At 31.8% G+C, this 18,319-nt stretch overlaps 1 protein-coding gene, 1 long non-coding RNA gene and 1 pseudogene across 2 annotated transcripts in view; 2 read left to right on the top strand and 1 right to left on the bottom strand.

Annotated features, from left to right (window-relative positions):
- LOC122574509 overlaps positions 1–18,319 on the top strand; it is a 308,890-nt gene that overhangs the window by 144,619 nt on the left and 145,952 nt on the right. The window lies entirely within an intron of this gene.
- LOC122574512 overlaps positions 1–18,319 on the bottom strand; it is a 281,783-nt gene that overhangs the window by 123,575 nt on the left and 139,889 nt on the right. The window lies entirely within an intron of this gene.
- LOC122574521 lies at positions 3,174–3,286 on the top strand (annotated as a pseudogene).

Raw genomic sequence — 18,319 nt, forward strand, 5'->3', positions numbered from 1 at the left:
AGCTGCCTATTCTTTCTTCCGTAACCGATACTCGTTTTTTAATTTATTACAATTGGGGAAACTGCTTGACGCATTTTTTATCAATACGAAAGCAGTAAAAAACCAAATAATATAATCAATCTCAATTGATCTTTCGAGGCTAGCAGTATTTCCATATTAATATTTTCCATCAAATGTGACTATACCCATGGTATGGTAGCATTTGGTACGAGAATGGAAAAAAGATGTAAGATTTTCAAATTTAATTAACTCCTAAGTATTTGTAAAATAAACAAGGTATTGCTAAGATAAATTCATAGTTCTATAATAATATAGAATTATATACTGGCGTGTCTCCTATTTACTATGAAAGTATTACACTCCGTAAGTCTTTTATAAAATGATCGATTACTCATGCGAATTGTTTTCCTAAATTGTAGAAAATTTTATCGGATCTTTATAACCATTAAAATAACGATAGAAAATCTAAAAAAAACTGAACGGAGTTTCTATGCTTTGGTGCTGAGATTGAAAACAGCTTTTTACTCTAAATACTCCACTATTTTCTGTTTTATTTAATTAATTTCTAATATAATAATAAAATAAAATAAATAGACAAGATAAAAAGATCTAGAAATTTTTAACGCATTAAAAATATATAATCCATTCCTCTAAATTTCAATTTACCTCCGTTTCAACTTAATTTCATTCGTCATGAGGAATGGAAGATCTCTCTGTTGTATTATAAGAATAAAACATGAAAGCTTGCTTTTGTTTAAAACGAAACGAAAACTACAGTTGTCATTTACGTTCTCCTACAAAACTTCTCGATTGAACAAGTCTCGGCCCATCGTTACCTCATAGTTTAAAGCCTTCGTGCGAAATCGGGTTTGTTTTTGGAGGAATGTACTTTACAAAACTTGAACATATCTCCCTAGTGGAAAAAGTTGGCGCCTAATGCGAATAGTAACTCAAAGAAATAACGAGCTACCCTGGATGCGACATTTTGTATGGAAAATTTCGTCTCTTAACGAACTATTTCCCGAGGCAACAGTGAAATTCCAGCAACTTTCTCCTAACTTCTCCCTTTTTCTCTCCCGTGTTCTATGCTAATTTATTATATCCCGTGGAATGTCTGGGTCGTGTTTACTATATAAATCAAGCGACAGAAAGCATTGTGGAGTCAGAAATCAACGAACAAACGAACAGACATTGCAAAAGATCCTTTGTTATATTTTTTTAATTTTTTTTTCTTACTATATTCTTTGCTCGGATGTAGTGGATTTAGCAAGTGAAATTATCGAGTTGGTTTTTTTTTAAGTAAATATAACGGCGATTTCAAAGCTTCGTTCCACCGTTTATTGGAATATATTCCCGACCCAGATATTTTATCAATGCCAAGGTCTTAATTTACCGTTTGTACGCATCGATCGATGCCGCGAAGCGGTTTGATAGATTCCACGAGCGTTTCACGCTTCCTACGTGTGAATGCAAACCACGACGGCGATGCGGCAATTGTAAAACTGTGCTGCTGGAAACAGTGTGACAGAGATAACGATTGTACCACCAATGTATCGATATTAAATAAAAAGCACCGGGCATGCTGCAGCAGTTTTGGAGAAAATGAGGCCTTCGGAAGGCAAATGTCTTTAGTCTATAATCCCTAGAAGTTTTATAGCGCGTATTTGGAAGTTAAATCCTGTGTTCCTGCTGCATCCTTACGAAATACACATATGTATTACTGTACACTATTATGTGCTATTATTTACTATTTTATTTTTGTATTTTTTATTTTTATTTTATTTTATTATGTACTTATATACCATTATGTGAACTTAGGAGAATTTTTACATTAAACATATAGAAATGTTGCATTAATGTTTTACATTTTCGTTTATTTTCTTTTGCTTTAGCTATTTCACTTTATTATAAAATTTCAATTTATTATGTCTTATTTAAAATCTTCCATTTCGATCATTTTTGCAGCTGTGTAACGTGGATTAAAATTCTATGGAAATATTTATAACATAGATAAATTAAAAGGTTGTTGGATATTCAGTCGCATTTTCCAAATAAGATAGATATACGGATTACATTCGTACGTAATTTCACAGGCGATTAAAACAATTAGGGACGCGCAAAATTTTAATTAACGTGCACAATAATCCTACAATCCGGTATGCTGAACTTTCGACTCAACATCCTCTAAAAATATTGTTCGAAAATCTTTTGTATACGATAACAAGCAAAACCATTAGCGAAGATATTTTTCCTTTTATGGATTTAACCACTTAGGTACAATGTGCCACTATAATGTTTTTCGCGGATGTCATCTTATATTACGACGCGCCACTATAGTGACTCACTCTACTACTCATTCGCTCACCATTTGAATTAAATAATCTTTTTCATTTGTCTTGCGTCACACTTTTCTTGTCCTTGCAACGTTTTATAGCAGTGTTAAAAATATACAGACAGAATATATAGTCTTTGTTTTTGATACGCCAGTGTCAAGTATCAATTGTTGTTTTCCGTTAAAATAAATATACCATTATCAGATGCTCTTTTTAACATTATAATTTTTTAGAATCTTCAACCTCAAAATGTCGCTTCAAAATAGAAAACGAAGAGCAAATAGAATGTTTTATTATATTCTTTAAATGCATTCCTTGATATATGATTACTTAATATACTATTGCTAGAAAAGGATTGATTTGGGAAGTTTCGTATTGGAAAATTTTAACGAAATAAAAGATTTCAATTATTCGTAATTCTACGAAAAAGAATAAAATATTCTACAACGTTGTTTTAATCAGTTTTTTACTATTGTATTATCACAATATATGTGATATTGCTTCGTTTACGCATTATTACCGCACGAAAGCTAATACGGTAAACATGGTAAATAACATAACAAGCGAATATAACCTATACAGGTAGAAAACATGAATTAGATGGTGCTATTAAGTACTACTCAAAAGGCAGAGTATGCTAATAAAGGGATGGGAGACATAAAGGAACTTTTTACCTGCTTGTGGTGCACCGTTATGTAGCTCTTTAATATAGTAAATAATAACTACTCTTGCGTTTGTAGTACATCGATGTGTCGCTAGGTGGCCTATAAGATATTTATTCTGTCACTAGTCGCAAAGATAGTACTTTGCATTATATACGGGAAACAAAACATACTTAACATACTTTCTTCGGTAGTATATATACTACAAGTGGAACAATACAGAGAAGTGTTAGCATATGGCCCTTGCGCAAGGGATGACATGCTGCAAAATACGAAGTGTTCCATTGAGATATGTGTGCGTAATATTGTGCGTTATAACCGTGGGTTGGTCGTGCACAGTGTACGCATATTACAGTGTGTGTAACTGTGTGTGTGTGTGTGTTGCGTAACAGGACCCCTGAAGAAAAAAAAAGAAGAAAATATGTAACTTGGCAAGAAGAGGAGAAATGACACTAGAAGGGTAGAGTAAAACAAATGTAATTGTTATCTATGAATATCTTGTAAAACATATACTAAATAAATACAAAAATTTTTTACTTTATCATCTCTACATGTAATGAAAGTATTTCTACAAATCTATTTCGCCAATTACGATCCATAATTCTCAACACGTAATATACATTCAGCGTAACAAGAATCTCATATGATAAATAGTTAATGTTTTATTTGAGACAACTTAAATTTGCGATAGAGGAAGTCATATAGACATTTCGTCTTTCTGCAATTACGAGGTTTCTCAGAGTGAAACGTTTATTTCGCGAGTACATCGTATCTCGGCGACTTACATCGGGGTTCCACGCACTCGTACTGTAGAAATAATGGTCGCAGTAAACATATCGGCATAGCAAACTACGCGTAATACGTTGGACAACTTGATAATAACTTGCAGCCCCAAATTTCAGATCACCAAATTTATTTTGCGGTGATCGAACATCCGGAATACGAAAGATTCTAATAAACGACTTCCGTTCCCGGGAAAATTCAAAATGTCAAAAGTTCACCCTTAGACTGTAAACGTCTCTACGGTACTCTAACTATAACTCTAACTCCGACTTTCGTGTCCGATGCATTTTTCAGTGGGTAAAACTTGTTAAAAAAATTCCAAAAAATTCGTATGACATCTTCAAATGTTTTGGATTAAGGTTATCATAAAGCTTTTATTAAATCATTTTTTTAGGCAGGAGGCTGGGAAGGTTTTCTATCTGCTTCTTTGCGAGAAACTCAACTCGGTCAAAATAACTTGGACATGAAATATCCACCTCTACAGTTCAAGGGTTAGATTTTCTTCACCTCTTACATTATTCTTGTACACTCTTTTCCTTGAACAATACAACAGCAGATTATTACATCGCGACTGATGGCACAAGCGAACGAATAATCTTCTACATTAACGAAAACACACAAAAGCAGTTTCATGAAATTTTAGATAAATTTTTCACACTTTTCATAAACGTATTAATATGTGTCATACGAAGCATGAAATTTCATTAGCATTCTAATGAGACTCGAAACTTCCAAATGTTTCATATAGTACATATAACATATACGTAAATGCTTTCTATGGAAAATCCAAATACCTTTATGAGCTACCGTAATAGACGAAGTGTATGAAATAAATAGAAAATAGAACGAATAGCATGTGAAATTAATGATGATGAAATTAAAAAGACGAAAGATACGATAGACTATTAAGTCTCCTTCAATTTGCCACTACTACAGAATTTTACTTTGAAGATTATTAACATACATTTAGAATTATTGCCATGTTTTAACGCATTCTACATAGATTACCTGGAAATATTCATAATGGAGCTTTCAATTTTTAAACATGACCATGGAACTTATTATAATCTCGAAGCTTTAATCCTTCTGTGCTCAATGCTACATATTAAGCATTGTAAAGTCGTAAGTTATTAACACAAATACAGTAACAAGTTATTGATTGCATATACGATAAATTTATTTGTATCTGATAAAACCGATTGTAATTGTAGTACGTCGTGTCTTGTTATATCATTAATTAACAATTGATAAATAAAATTTTGATCATAACTTAATCAAAATTAAATTCTCAAAAAATTAACTGGTTCTATAAAAATATTTAATAGTCATCGAATTTCGAACGTTTTTTACATTTTAGATTAATATTCGAAGGAAATACAACGCTACAAGCACCTAATATTGCGGAGGTTTTAAACGATAAGCTCTTTAGAATTCAATTTTCTTGAGGGCGATATCGCGGAGGTATCGCTGTGTCAGTTTACTACGAGACAGTTTGCATTCGTGATGGATATGCATTATATCACGACATCGTTCGCTGGCACGGAATTGAGTAATTAGGATCCTCTATTTCTCGAAGCAATCATGATCCCTATTCGAAACGTAGACTATTGTTTAATATCACATATCTCCACGCTGAAAGAGGAATAAATTGAAATTACTAAATTGAATCCTTCTTTACTGATCATTTGCAAAGGAAATAGCAAGAGAATTATTCAATGGAATTGCTTTCCTTTCGTTCACAATTTATAATAAAGGTATGTAAGTATCAAGCAAGAACTGTCCTCTGCGGTCTATAAAAATTTATGTGTTCTCAAAAGAACACGGAATCGAATAAATGGAACACATGTAGAGTTAAAATATATTGCCGATGTAATCTGAATTTCATAAGGAAGATCGTTCAGAATTCAAGGGATATTTTCTTGATATTCTAAAAAAAAGAAGTTCTCTTTATTTAAGTTTTTTCGTATAAAAGGACAGAAACCCAGGGATAAGAAATGACAAATAAGAAAGAATTAGTTTTTAGAACTTATTAGAAAAATCAAAGAGAATATACTATACAAGTAGGCATTTTCGGTCTAATTGTTATTTCCACTATTTAAAAAATTTTCGAAGTTCCAAAAAAATACGAAACAGTCATTGTCTCAATTTTATGCTAAAATTTTTCTTGAAACGCAGGAAGTTTTAAAGAAAGTTCACTGCGGCTGTAATTGCATCCAATTAAAAAATTTGATGACAGAACATCAAGAAAATAAGCACCGTAATATTCTACCAGCCACAGAGACATTCTTCCTAATTTGCTAAATTGAACATTTTAATGAAACTAACAAGGATCCTTTCCATTTAATCCTTATTACACTAAACATCTGAAACAGTCCAATTTCTTAGAGCAAATTGTCAGCCGTGTACAAAGACAACAGTTTGCGACTGTCATGATCCTAACGAAACGAATAAATTGAAATAAGCGAAACAATTTTCTGTCAATCCGACTTTGATGCAAGTTACGAATTTTAAAGTTTAATGTTCTCAAGAAACACAACGTAATCCTTGACAAAAGCGAATTTACTTTGGATGATACAATTATTCATGTATTTCTAAGGGATCATGACGTAACTTAGGGGCGAAACTCTCGATGAATCGACAAGCATTGTATATAATCGAGCAGTCGATGATTTCGATACGAATACCGACAGTTCCAACGCGACATGAATACGAACATAGGGAACAAGACGTGCAAACAGTATCTCAAGAGCAGTCTCGATATTTCTCGATAGCGAAAGTTATTTTGCAAAGAGAGAAAAAGGCAAACCAATATCTTTTTCGACGATTTATGAAAATGCAAATATTGATGTGAAGTTTGAAAAGTATATTTAATCCACAGATATCAGGATGAACACCGTTTACTCTTAACATCTAATTCATTCGTGGTCCAAATCTGATAAAAAAAAGTTATAGTTTGTCCCTATTTTTATGATTAATAGAATCTACTGTGTGAAATGTAACGTTTATGTTTGCAATTTTCTTATAAATAAAAAATTTTATTTTTTATGAATCAAAACATTTTTTTATCCGCATACCAGATAAGCCATTCAGGAGTCACGTTGATTTAACTCCATAAATTGAAAATTATATTATAGAAAATTGGTAATATGACAAACACCATTTTTTAAATTTTGTCTAAAATTTTCCATTTATGTCATGTTTTTGTCCTAAATGGATTTATATCAATAAGTAATTTATTTCTTGAAAATTAAACATTAAAAGCCTGTACTTACATGAAGAAATGAAGAAAGAAACGAAAACTAAAGTATGGCTTTTGAGAAGTTCATATATCGAAAACTAAATTCAATTAAATTTCTTAAATTTCTATTTGTTATTATCTTAATTTTAAAGTTGGTATTTAAAAAGATAATTATTTGTTAATAAGAAATTCGTGAGATTAAATTCCTAAAAAGAACTATATTTCATACAACTATATTTATGTAGAATCGGCAAGCAGATTTCCTCTCTCATTCTGCGATTTTATCCTCCACGACAATCAGTTTTCAAATTCTAAAATCTGATGTGGAAAATAGAAATGTTCCGATAAAGATCGTGTCGATACAGAGCTTCCGAAGAGATTTCTACAGCATCCTGATAACTCAAATATCGTCTGTCGGTAAGGTCGTGGCATACTGCAAGCTCGAGTCGATAAGCTTTCGCTTCAACTCGCGTGGTCTTTTATCACAGATGAACAAGCTTTTTCATGTCACATGCGATGTTATCGACTTAGTTTAAGTAAGAATACAATATTAGCAGTGGTTGGAATTATTGTAAAATTAAATTTCCATATATTATTAATGAGGTGTAGAAGAGGATACTAATAATCGCAAACGTTACGTGTATATGTAGAATACTAGTTCATTCTTATTATAATTGAAAAATGAAATAATTGAATCGAATCAATCATTGAAATTGATTGGAAAATCTGCTTGACAATTCCAAGTAGAATTAGCTATAGAGAAGAATCTACTACATAGAAAAAAGTTGTCGAATATAATGGAAATTATTAGAAAGAATGAAATCGCAGAACCAAAGAAAATTCCAAAATTTTCCAGCAAATTTGATACATTACAATTTTAAGAATCAATGACACCCTTGCTGATAGTCGAATAAACTTTCTAATTAAATAAAAATCTAATCACGAACGCAGCCAATTAGCTTTATTACTTGTTACACTATTTATAATCTACGTGATCTCATCGCTTAAAGGTTGCTGCGAATGAATACTCTTTCCAAGTACGTCTCATCGAAATCTAATAATACTTATTTTTAAAGAAATTTTTCTTCTGATGTCTCCAGTCCAGATCAGTCCAATCTAATTGACAACTTAAATTATGTTATTTGAGTAATATGTAAAAGTCATATTAAAAGTTGTTAGTTATTGCACTAAGTTGGTTAAGCGTGCGCTACTATGCCCAAGTGTGGTAGAATTCGTGAGAATTGAACTTGTATTTGAACTTAAATAATCATATTTTAACATTTAATCATTTGTCCCTCAAATTCTTCTCTATACTTCCTCTTCTTTGATCATTTCGTTCATTCTCGTTTTCTATTTCCTTTCCCTGTATTTATAATTCCGTATATCATTATATATCAGTGTTCTTATTTTCTGAATTTGATTTTTATTATATTTTATTTTCAATCCATGCATCCAACATTCCATAATCTACAATAAATAATAATAGTAGTGTAAGAATGACAACACCGTCTATTCCGCGGAAGTGGAACGTCTGAGAAATATCGTTTCTTACTACTTGTGCTCAATTGACCATTCAATCCCAAACATTTAACACCACGACGAAGTGATGGTCGATGTAATGCACCTTACATTTTTATATGTTCGAATCCCTGGTTACATTTGCTGACGCAATCTCGTTGGTATTCAAGACAGTAACAGGTTTTATTTTGATACTTTTACGGGCAGCACTTAGAACATGTGTATGTGGATATTCGCCTATACCGACGCGAAAGTGTTATTCCATTCTCGTTTATGCTCTTTATTCTTTCTTTTCTAACATTCCTTTGTCAACGCAAAACGTGTATATAAATTGCACACAGGAAACATACATTACTTCGCGCTATAAATATTTAAAAGTTATGTTTATTTGGCTACCAAGAATATACATAAACTATAGAAAAAAACATGAAAAATGAGGAAGATTTTTTTATAGAATACGTGTTTTTTGGTGAAGAAACAGGAACTTTTATGTCACGGCACGTAATAAATACTAGTCGAACAATGGAATACACGCAATGGAGAAAGTAAGAAAGCACCATTAAGCACAGGTCATGAAGCACGTTATCCTTTTCTTCCATTTTTGAGAAAGGCTATATAAAGGAAGTGTGTATTATTTCGATTGTTGAAATGTCCATCATTAACATTTGTCTTGTTAACACTCTGTTCTTGAAATTTTATTTTATTTATAAGAAAAGAAGTTTTAGAAGGTAAGAAATAATATATATAATTTTTCGAATATGTAATTTAAACTCTTTAGAAGACCTATGCAAATAAATTATGTGTGTGATCAAATAAATTTAACTGCAATGCAGTGATAAATTATTAAACTGAGGATTAAAAAATAAACATGAGTATTTATATTCCGACTCATATAACTAAACTGCGAATTTTTATGCGTTTTAAGAATTTTTAAGTACTGAGTTGCGCAGAATAAATATAATATGAAAAAAATATATAAAATATCCAGAGTACAGTGTTTTTTTGTAATAAAATACTTGATAGGTTAAACACGTTTCCATTAAGTTTCTACATTTTTAATCATATTTGCATAACATCCGCAGTCTACATATTTTATGCGTATATCTACAGCGAATTGATAAAAACTAACAAATAAGATACATCATTAAAGTTTGAATATCCATTTTATTGAAAAGCTGATGAGAATTAAAACATACCTATATTGAACAATGATGATTGAAAAATCCGAATAACAATCAACCACATATTTCCCACGAACCTAATGAAATTTTCATCCAATGTGAATTATACAGATGCAGGAATTGAAGCTAATAACGAAATGGAGATAAAATCACGGAAGATTTGTGTAATAGAAGCTTCGCTGCTGAATGTTACAATGCAACTTTCTGACCTAGTTCCCAAATTCTACCAATGTGTTAAAAATATTTGAAAATCCGTAATTTTCCTCACGTTACTCTTACCTATGTTCTGATGAATATTAATGAGCGTGTTCAAAAGCGAAACAATACGCTGCATTTTCTAATTACGTGTAGAATTACAACGTAGCAACTGTTTCACTGTGGTAATGCAATTATGCGAGTACTTCTCGAGGTGCAGTTAATTAGCATTAACAGGATGGAATTGGGAATAGATAATATCGATGTTTCGAACATTCCACTAATTACTATTACCTAAGATAATTTTGCGTAAAAGGAATGTTTCCTACTCAACGAATTATTTCATTTCCTATACAAAAGATATAATACGCAATAAAATCTGAATATAAAATGTGATAACCACTTAACAGTTCGATAGATAATATCAATATTTCCTAATTTATAAATTTATTACTATTTAGATATATTCTACTATTATGTATACGTCGGTATATTTACTGCTATTTCATTAGTTCTGCAGGAAAAAAATGTTTTCCCATCCATGAAATATTTTGTTATTTCATTTATTCAATAAACAATAAAAAATGCAGTAACCAATTAACAATTTCATCGACGTTACTGCTATTGTTTCGACAAACAATTATATATATATATGCGTTTACGTATCATTTCGGGTGATAAAAGGTATTCGCAACGACTAATCGTTGAATAACTACTTTCCTAATTGTTCGTATAAATTGGAAACATCTGATTTGGTTTAGTAACACGTGAAGATATACGCGAATAAACTAACTACAATTCGCCTTGTTTCCCCACTAATATCCAATCGATATCGGAAAACACGAACTCTTGATTATGAGCTTTCTTTTCACTACGCTTAAATACGAATGTTATTATTATTCGCGTGTAAACGAGGATGATCTTAAATACGGATTAATTTCCACCGAGAAACACGAATTCCTAGACTGAGGTTACAGACAAATACGCGAAGATAACGCTTATGCGAGGAATGAATGCAGTTATTTGTTACGAGTGTTTCTAGATGAACAATCTGTGCCAGCTAACACAGTTATTGCTAAAGATGCATGTATTGTATCTCTTTTAAATTTATTTCACAATTTTCTTTCTTCCAATTTATCTTTTTAAAAAATTTGTAGTCCTATATAATCGAATAAATCATTAGTGAAATTGTTATTTCTCCACGATCGATGTTTTTTCGAATTGTTCATCAGTTTTATTATTTATGGTATCGTTAATGCTTGCATTATCAAGTTTGAATGTTCAATATATCGACCGAGGTAGCGAAAATGATATTTATTCTGATCCTGATTCCATTTTAAGTGCATGAAATGATCAAACCAAATAGAAAATGATGGTGAAATCGAAGTGAAGCTTGTAGAAAATCTGTTAGAAGAATAATAATCGTTTTGTTTAAATTTTCTATATTTAGAACAAATGGTGTGAATTCTGTTTTATAGAAATGACAAGAATTGAAAAGAAACAATAAGAAATTGTGAAATTTCTGGTTTGTCCGTGTAGAAGCAAAATATTTCTGCATTTCTGTCACGAGCGTTTTTCTCTGTTTCCATTCGCGTTGCTTAAGAGCACGCCACTAACATTTCGCAACTAATAAATTATTGGTAGGTGTTCTTTCAAATGTTTTCTCTTGTGCAGCTATTTTAAGAATGTACTTTGAAGCACGGATCGCGTCGCGTAAAAGCAGGGGTCGATCTCGTTTGTGGAACAAATGTTGGAAAATATTCAAGCTTCTAATTAAACGAGCTTTCGTAATGAAAATAATTACGCGATTGATAGCACAAAATAAATTTTGAATCTGATATTCTAAAGTCAAACCTGGAAATTGAAACTAAATCTACGAAAAGGAAATATGTCAGCGTTATTGAGTTTTTGAAGGATCCCAATTTTGCCCCCTATAACGTAATAACGTAACTTTTCTTCTTTAGAAGAAATATATCATTCTAGAATATAATTTTAACAACTGTGAAAATACAATGCAATAATCAATAAGTGCACTTTTATTTATGAATTGTCTTTCGTGTACTCGCAGTAGGTAGAATAATCCATGCGCAGTCAGAGCATCGACTAGTAACTTAAGTGTTTCTGTATTTTATACTACTATTTTTATAAATATGGTAGGTTAGACTGCAGTAATTTGTATGCCAAGCTTTATTTAAGAATTATTTTTGACGCGACGTCACGGTAAGTAGAATAATCGGCTCGTAGTCAGACGTACTGAAAATACCAATTTATACGTTTTTGCACTCTATATATGGAAGAGATATTGCTCAGAATAAGAAAGATTTTTCTCCTCTATTTGTATGACGATTTAACCATCGAAATGGAAACAAAATTTTCATATAACATATCAAAGATGCAGGCTATTATTCTAACGTCAATCGAACGTTAATTAAGATCAACTAAAAATATGTCAAAGAAACAGGAATAGAGGAGTATATTGCATAAGAACATTTTCGTTTACGCTTATTAGCACGTGAATGGTGCTTGAAATATTCCATAAACGGGCTACTAGAGAATCCGTCTCTCGTCAAACGATCCTTCGTTGAGTCGTCCACACTTGACCCGTAGCGGAGAGCCAGTCATGCAAAAAAAAAAAAAAAATATAAAAACGGTCGTATACTTTGTATTTACGAACACGATGGGCCGGAGACAAAATTGTAAATTTAGTCGATTTTTACAGCAAACCGAAGAATAAGCAACGAAACTTTTTATATCTGTAAGCCAGAAGAAGGAGGATGAAATATCAGAAATACTTGGATAAAAGTAACACGAAGCGAAGCTCGGGAGGCAAATGGAGGAGCTTAAACAAATATTAGCAAATACGGTATTTGCCGTCAATACGAGGATTGACACTCGTTGAACAAAACAAAACTCGTATCGCTGCAAAATAGTAGACTGTTCGGTTATAAAACATACGCGAGGACCAAGCCTCATCGGATGATAAAAAAATTGTTAAATGGATAAAATCAAAAAAAATCCAGAAATTCTAATTGAAAATAAATAAAACAAATAAGTTAAAAAAGTAATATTTTTCGTCGTCTATATTCGCGAGAGAAACATTTAACGATGTTTCCTATAAATCGAAATTTTCCAGCTTTAAACCGGTTATATATTTTGCCAGTGTGCACGGTTTCAATTCGATAGAGGTTTAATTGAATTTTTCGTTTCCCTATATTGCGTAAAAACGTGAGTATGCGTGCAGAATATTGAGCATATACAGAGTGTGTTTGGGCTAATCAATAGCCAAACTATATCGATATATTACATGGTTATAATTAAGTAAAAAAATCGTACAGTGATAAATTATTTAAAAATTTATCAAAAAGATCATATAAGACTCCCAATATCGTCTCCAATGTCAGTGTCCTTGGCTTTTATGTGCGAATAACTTCAAAAAATAAAGATACATCAAACAAGTATTGACACATCTGATGAATTAATACAAATAGTTGACTGTTTCGTTGAGACGAAGCAAAATCAAAATAGCTTCACGAGGTAGTAAGTTCAATTTCTCGTTGCTGTCAATTCTGTAATGATAGAAATAGCAAACATATTGAAACGAAGGATTAATGTCTAATGGTGGTATCGTATAATATAGCTACTATAGTTCATTTTCAGATTCGTTTCAAATTTTTTTCAACATATATAGTTGTGTCTCGTTATAGTGCTAATAAAATTTCAAAACGTTTTGTACAATACATAGAAAATACATAAAAAATTTCTAGAAATGTCCAAATATGTTCATGAGCCATTGTGTATAACACTTTTTCTTAATTTAACCAACGGAATATACTGAAAATATTTGGTTGTTAAATCGTACGACACTTTGTATATCGATGTATTCTATTTCAACATATTATTTGTCAGACGATTGGAGAATTGCACGATCAATGGTCTCTCGACACAGGAATATTTAAACGCAACCGTGGTTTATGTAGAGGAAACATCAAACACAAGCGTACTCCTTTTGTGCCAATGAAATTGACTATATACGCATCGGTTATTGAATAAAATCTCAGTTGTGTTTCGTTAAACTCGTTTTATTGGATCCAACCGAAAGAGGAGGGAGAAGGAAGAAAAAAAAAGGAATAATCACTGCGGCTAAAATTTTTACACTCTCGTGACGCGTTTCTCGCGAGTTTAATTAAATCTGAAATCATTGCTCTTCGCTTATTGATTTTCGATATTTAAAAAGGTATCGATTTGTTAATCGACGAAGGCTATTAGAATATAACTCTTTATCCACTGACCAACACAATTTTCTATCGAAAATTTATCAAAATATTATCATCGTACTTTATATAAATTAATGTTAGTTTTTACACAAATACGATAATGGAAATAAAAATAGAATAAATTATACACAATATAGAGGATAATTCGACATGAAAATGGACAGTTTAGTTAAATATTTTAAAGCAATTTTGCGAATTAAATGCTTGAAAATTTCCTTTCGCAGATTGAAATATGAAAATAATTCGATATATTTAAACAGCTAGAAAAATTTAATGTTTTACAATTAATTCTGCTTTTAAAATATATTTTTAATATATTTAACATCTAGAAAAAGAAACAACTTTTTACAATTGTATTACAAGATACAAGTGTATCTGTACGTGTCTCCAATACATTTAACATCTAGAAAATGAATAATATTTTACAGCTGCTACTTCATCTTTTACAGTTACCAATAATTCTCTTAACCACATTGCTACGTGCAAATCTCTTTAAATATTGATTATTATTTATTAAATAAGCGCATGTATATGTTTTTCATAACATAAAATTATTTCTCTTCCTGTTTACATGTAATTATCATATCAATTAAATAAAATATTTAAATGCTCCATATTGCATCGCATAAAATGATTAAATGTTACATAAATAATCTGAAAGATTCTTCAATTACAATATTACAATTTTAACGTGATATATTAGTATCATATTGTAAAAGAGAAGTGAAAATGTTTCGCCATGCCAATAGATAAATTTTCCAGTAAACTAAACTTTCATGCTACGAGACCAGGATAACTCTAGACGAAAAGATATAAACATTGCATCAAAATCGATTTAACTCTAATTCGAGACTCCAAAACTTTACAAACTTCAGAGGAGAACAAATTATAATTGTAGAAACCTTGCAACAAGGTATGGACTTAATATCATATTTATACTATTATATTACCAAAAAAAAAAATGTTTATTATTGGAAGGAATGAAAAATTTAATACGGAAACTATGTAAAATGTCATTCTTTTAAGAAAGAGTACACAACATACTCTGGCTGTAGGCAACGAAGTAATTTTCTCGTAAAAAGAAACCTAGGAATCCACAAGTATTTAACGAAATAACACATTTAAACGAATTCTCAACGCTGGAAGATCGAATCGCCGATAGTCTGGAAATTCGCCTCACCTATGGTAATTATAGATATGAAAGAGCACGCTCTATTGAACCGGATCGTTGATTATACCTTGAACATCGGCCAAACACGTTACCAAGTGAAACTTTCGATAACTCATACCGATCTGCGTGAACTTTTTCCTTTTCTATGAGAAGCTTCAGGTGCAGATATTTGATTTTCAAGTCTTTTACAAGCGGACACGGAATATCTAAAAGCGAAAGAGGGTGAGACAGATCAAGGGAGAGAAGGGCGAAAGGGTGTAATTACTCGCGAGTTTGTGGCCCGTTTGTGAAAAAAATAACCCTGTAGACTTTTCTCATCGTGTAAATATACCGGTCTCTGGCTGTTGTAAAGGATTATATTCACTTACAGTATCAGGGGATAAGAAACGAACGCTCTTCTTAATAAACTCGCAGGCAACGTGTTCTGGGACGACCTCAGGATACGCGTCTTGTTCTTTATACCCGTCCCTTGCGAAACCCTCTCCAGTCATTAAAAGACCGGCTAACTTTCTTCAGAATTTTTATCCCCCGGCCAAGTGTACCGAAAGGAAAGCTTTGTCAAGCGGTTGTAACGAGCTAACAATAAACCGTCCTACAAACTGTAATACAATTCTATTGTAAAAACGAAATGTACTGAGTGTTATATACCATTATGTGTGACAATATACGACGGTATAAGAAATTTTGCTTCTGTACGAAGACTATAGGAGAAGAACACAATAAGTTACATTTTTTGTTTGAAGATTATAGAAGAAAGATGCGATAAATGTTTACATTTAGAAGTATTCAATTATTAGATTTTAAACTTTTACGAAAACTAGATGACATATTTGTGAGTATTCACTTTTGGGTTTTAATCGTACTTTTATTAGTCAGTTGTGTCTGATAACTTCAACTATGATATTGTTGTATAGCACACTTTATTACTTGAAAATGTAATTTTGCACATTCTTGTCGACACTCTCTAAACTTCTTAATATATATAGCTATGTCTGATAATATTAGTCAGTTGTGTACGTTCCAATCTTCTGTGAACATTTCTATTCAGTTCTTCAGAGCTGAAACAAGGCAACACACTTTACAGGCCTGCTTCGAAGAAGTGAACTGGAATGTTCACCAAATGCTGGAACAAAGCGCAGGATACTAATAAAGCTACCATTGAAACCCAAAGAACCATAAGCTTTTTTTATACTCTTGTTCATTTTTTGATTTTAATATTGCGTTAGGAATAAATAAGAAAATTTTGATATAAGTGGATTGAAAATGAAGATAACTTGTTAAATTCGAAAATAGTAAGTCAGTTCAACAGTAGCTGGGTGTAATTATCAAAACAAAAGATATTTTAATATTGTGACGATCTTCGATGCTCTAATATTATATTCTAATATCATGAATATTTTGAATATTTCGTTCAATTCAAAGTTAAATATAAAGTCAAATAAAAAAATAAGTTTAGTAGCATGAGACTGATGGGCAACGTATTTATACTTTAGACTTATCTTTTTCTTCCGAAATAAGAACGAAAGGTGCATGCACGAGATCGGTATCAACTTTCGTAAGATTTAACACATCAGCGGAACGAAATCCCGAGAGAAGAGGTACAAGTTTTAGTAAAAACTTAGAAACGAATCTCATCGAGTGAGTTCTTCCCTTCGCTGGTTCCACTTAATATCGGAACAGTCTTTTTCCCAAACTTTTTCCCCTTTCGACCGCGGAAACACACCCAGTTTTTATTTTCGTAGATTCGCGCGTGCAAATATCCAGAAAAATCAAGGAATATTGGATGGTTACTTCAAGCGAAAAGGGACGTAGAGAGAAAGGAGCATTCCCGGTCAAAATCCTCGCTCGGATGAAATTAGATTTTCAAATTTTAAAGCTGAGATCTCTGTGTGGCCCGGTTCTGTTCCCACCGGATCCTACGTAAACGTGATATCGGGGAAAAAATCCTTTTACAGAAACTAGCAGCGAATCCCACTGTAAAAAGTATCGGCAACTATCACCGGATATTGATAGAGACAATAAGTAAGTTGTAGCTCTCGAACGAGGTCAAATCTACGATCTTCTCCTTCGATCTATTACGAATCTACCATATTTTACTTTTATCCTCTACATCGAGTTTAACTATTTTCCGTTTGGGTATGAATTTTGGTAACCAAGTTCTCGATCGCTATTAAATTGCAGATGTTCATGTATTTTTATATTTGGAAATTATTAGAAACTAGTAGTTATTATTATTACAAAAATATATAAAATTTCTCAAGCAAACGTCTGGTTATAGCATCTATAATGTGAAACAAATTTTTAATTAGATTACATTTCTTTAGTTACATTTGTAAGAATATGAATTTATATAAATAATTATTCGTGCTAAGATCAGGAAATTGATCAATTCGACTGATCTCAAAATGATTCTTCGTGACCGTGGTCATTACACAATTGAATAACTCTTAAGTCCGAAGGACCATCCGATTCGTGAATTTTCATTATTATGAATAATTGACTCTGAATAGTGACAGTGGTGTGAACTACAGAATTTCAACTTCTTCCCTCGGCAATGGCTATTTTCTCCTGACCTTTAATCGAAATTGAACTATCTTCGTATAATTTATACCATTTAATATTGCACACTGTAAACGATGGAGGAAAACAAATATATAATGAATAAAATGTAATTATTACACCAGATCCTTTGACATTTGAATAATGCAAACATTCTTCCATAAAGGATTAACGAGGTCGATGAGGCATTATATCAAATATGTCAGTAATTAATGCATCCATCAAAGAATGGTTGAAACAGTAGATATTATGAATGTAACGATCAATGTTTAATTTCGAGATGAATTTCGCCTAAAGAGGACGGATAATTATTGAAGGAGTGGCTAAAGTCTAAGAGAAGGTGTCGAAAACCGTCAGGAAGCGGACTGAATGGAAGTCGATTACTAGATATTCACGGTTGACAGC

This window comes from Bombus pyrosoma, linkage group LG13, assembly GCF_014825855.1.
Source record: "Bombus pyrosoma isolate SC7728 linkage group LG13, ASM1482585v1, whole genome shotgun sequence".
NCBI lineage: Eukaryota > Metazoa > Arthropoda > Insecta > Hymenoptera > Apidae > Bombus > Bombus pyrosoma.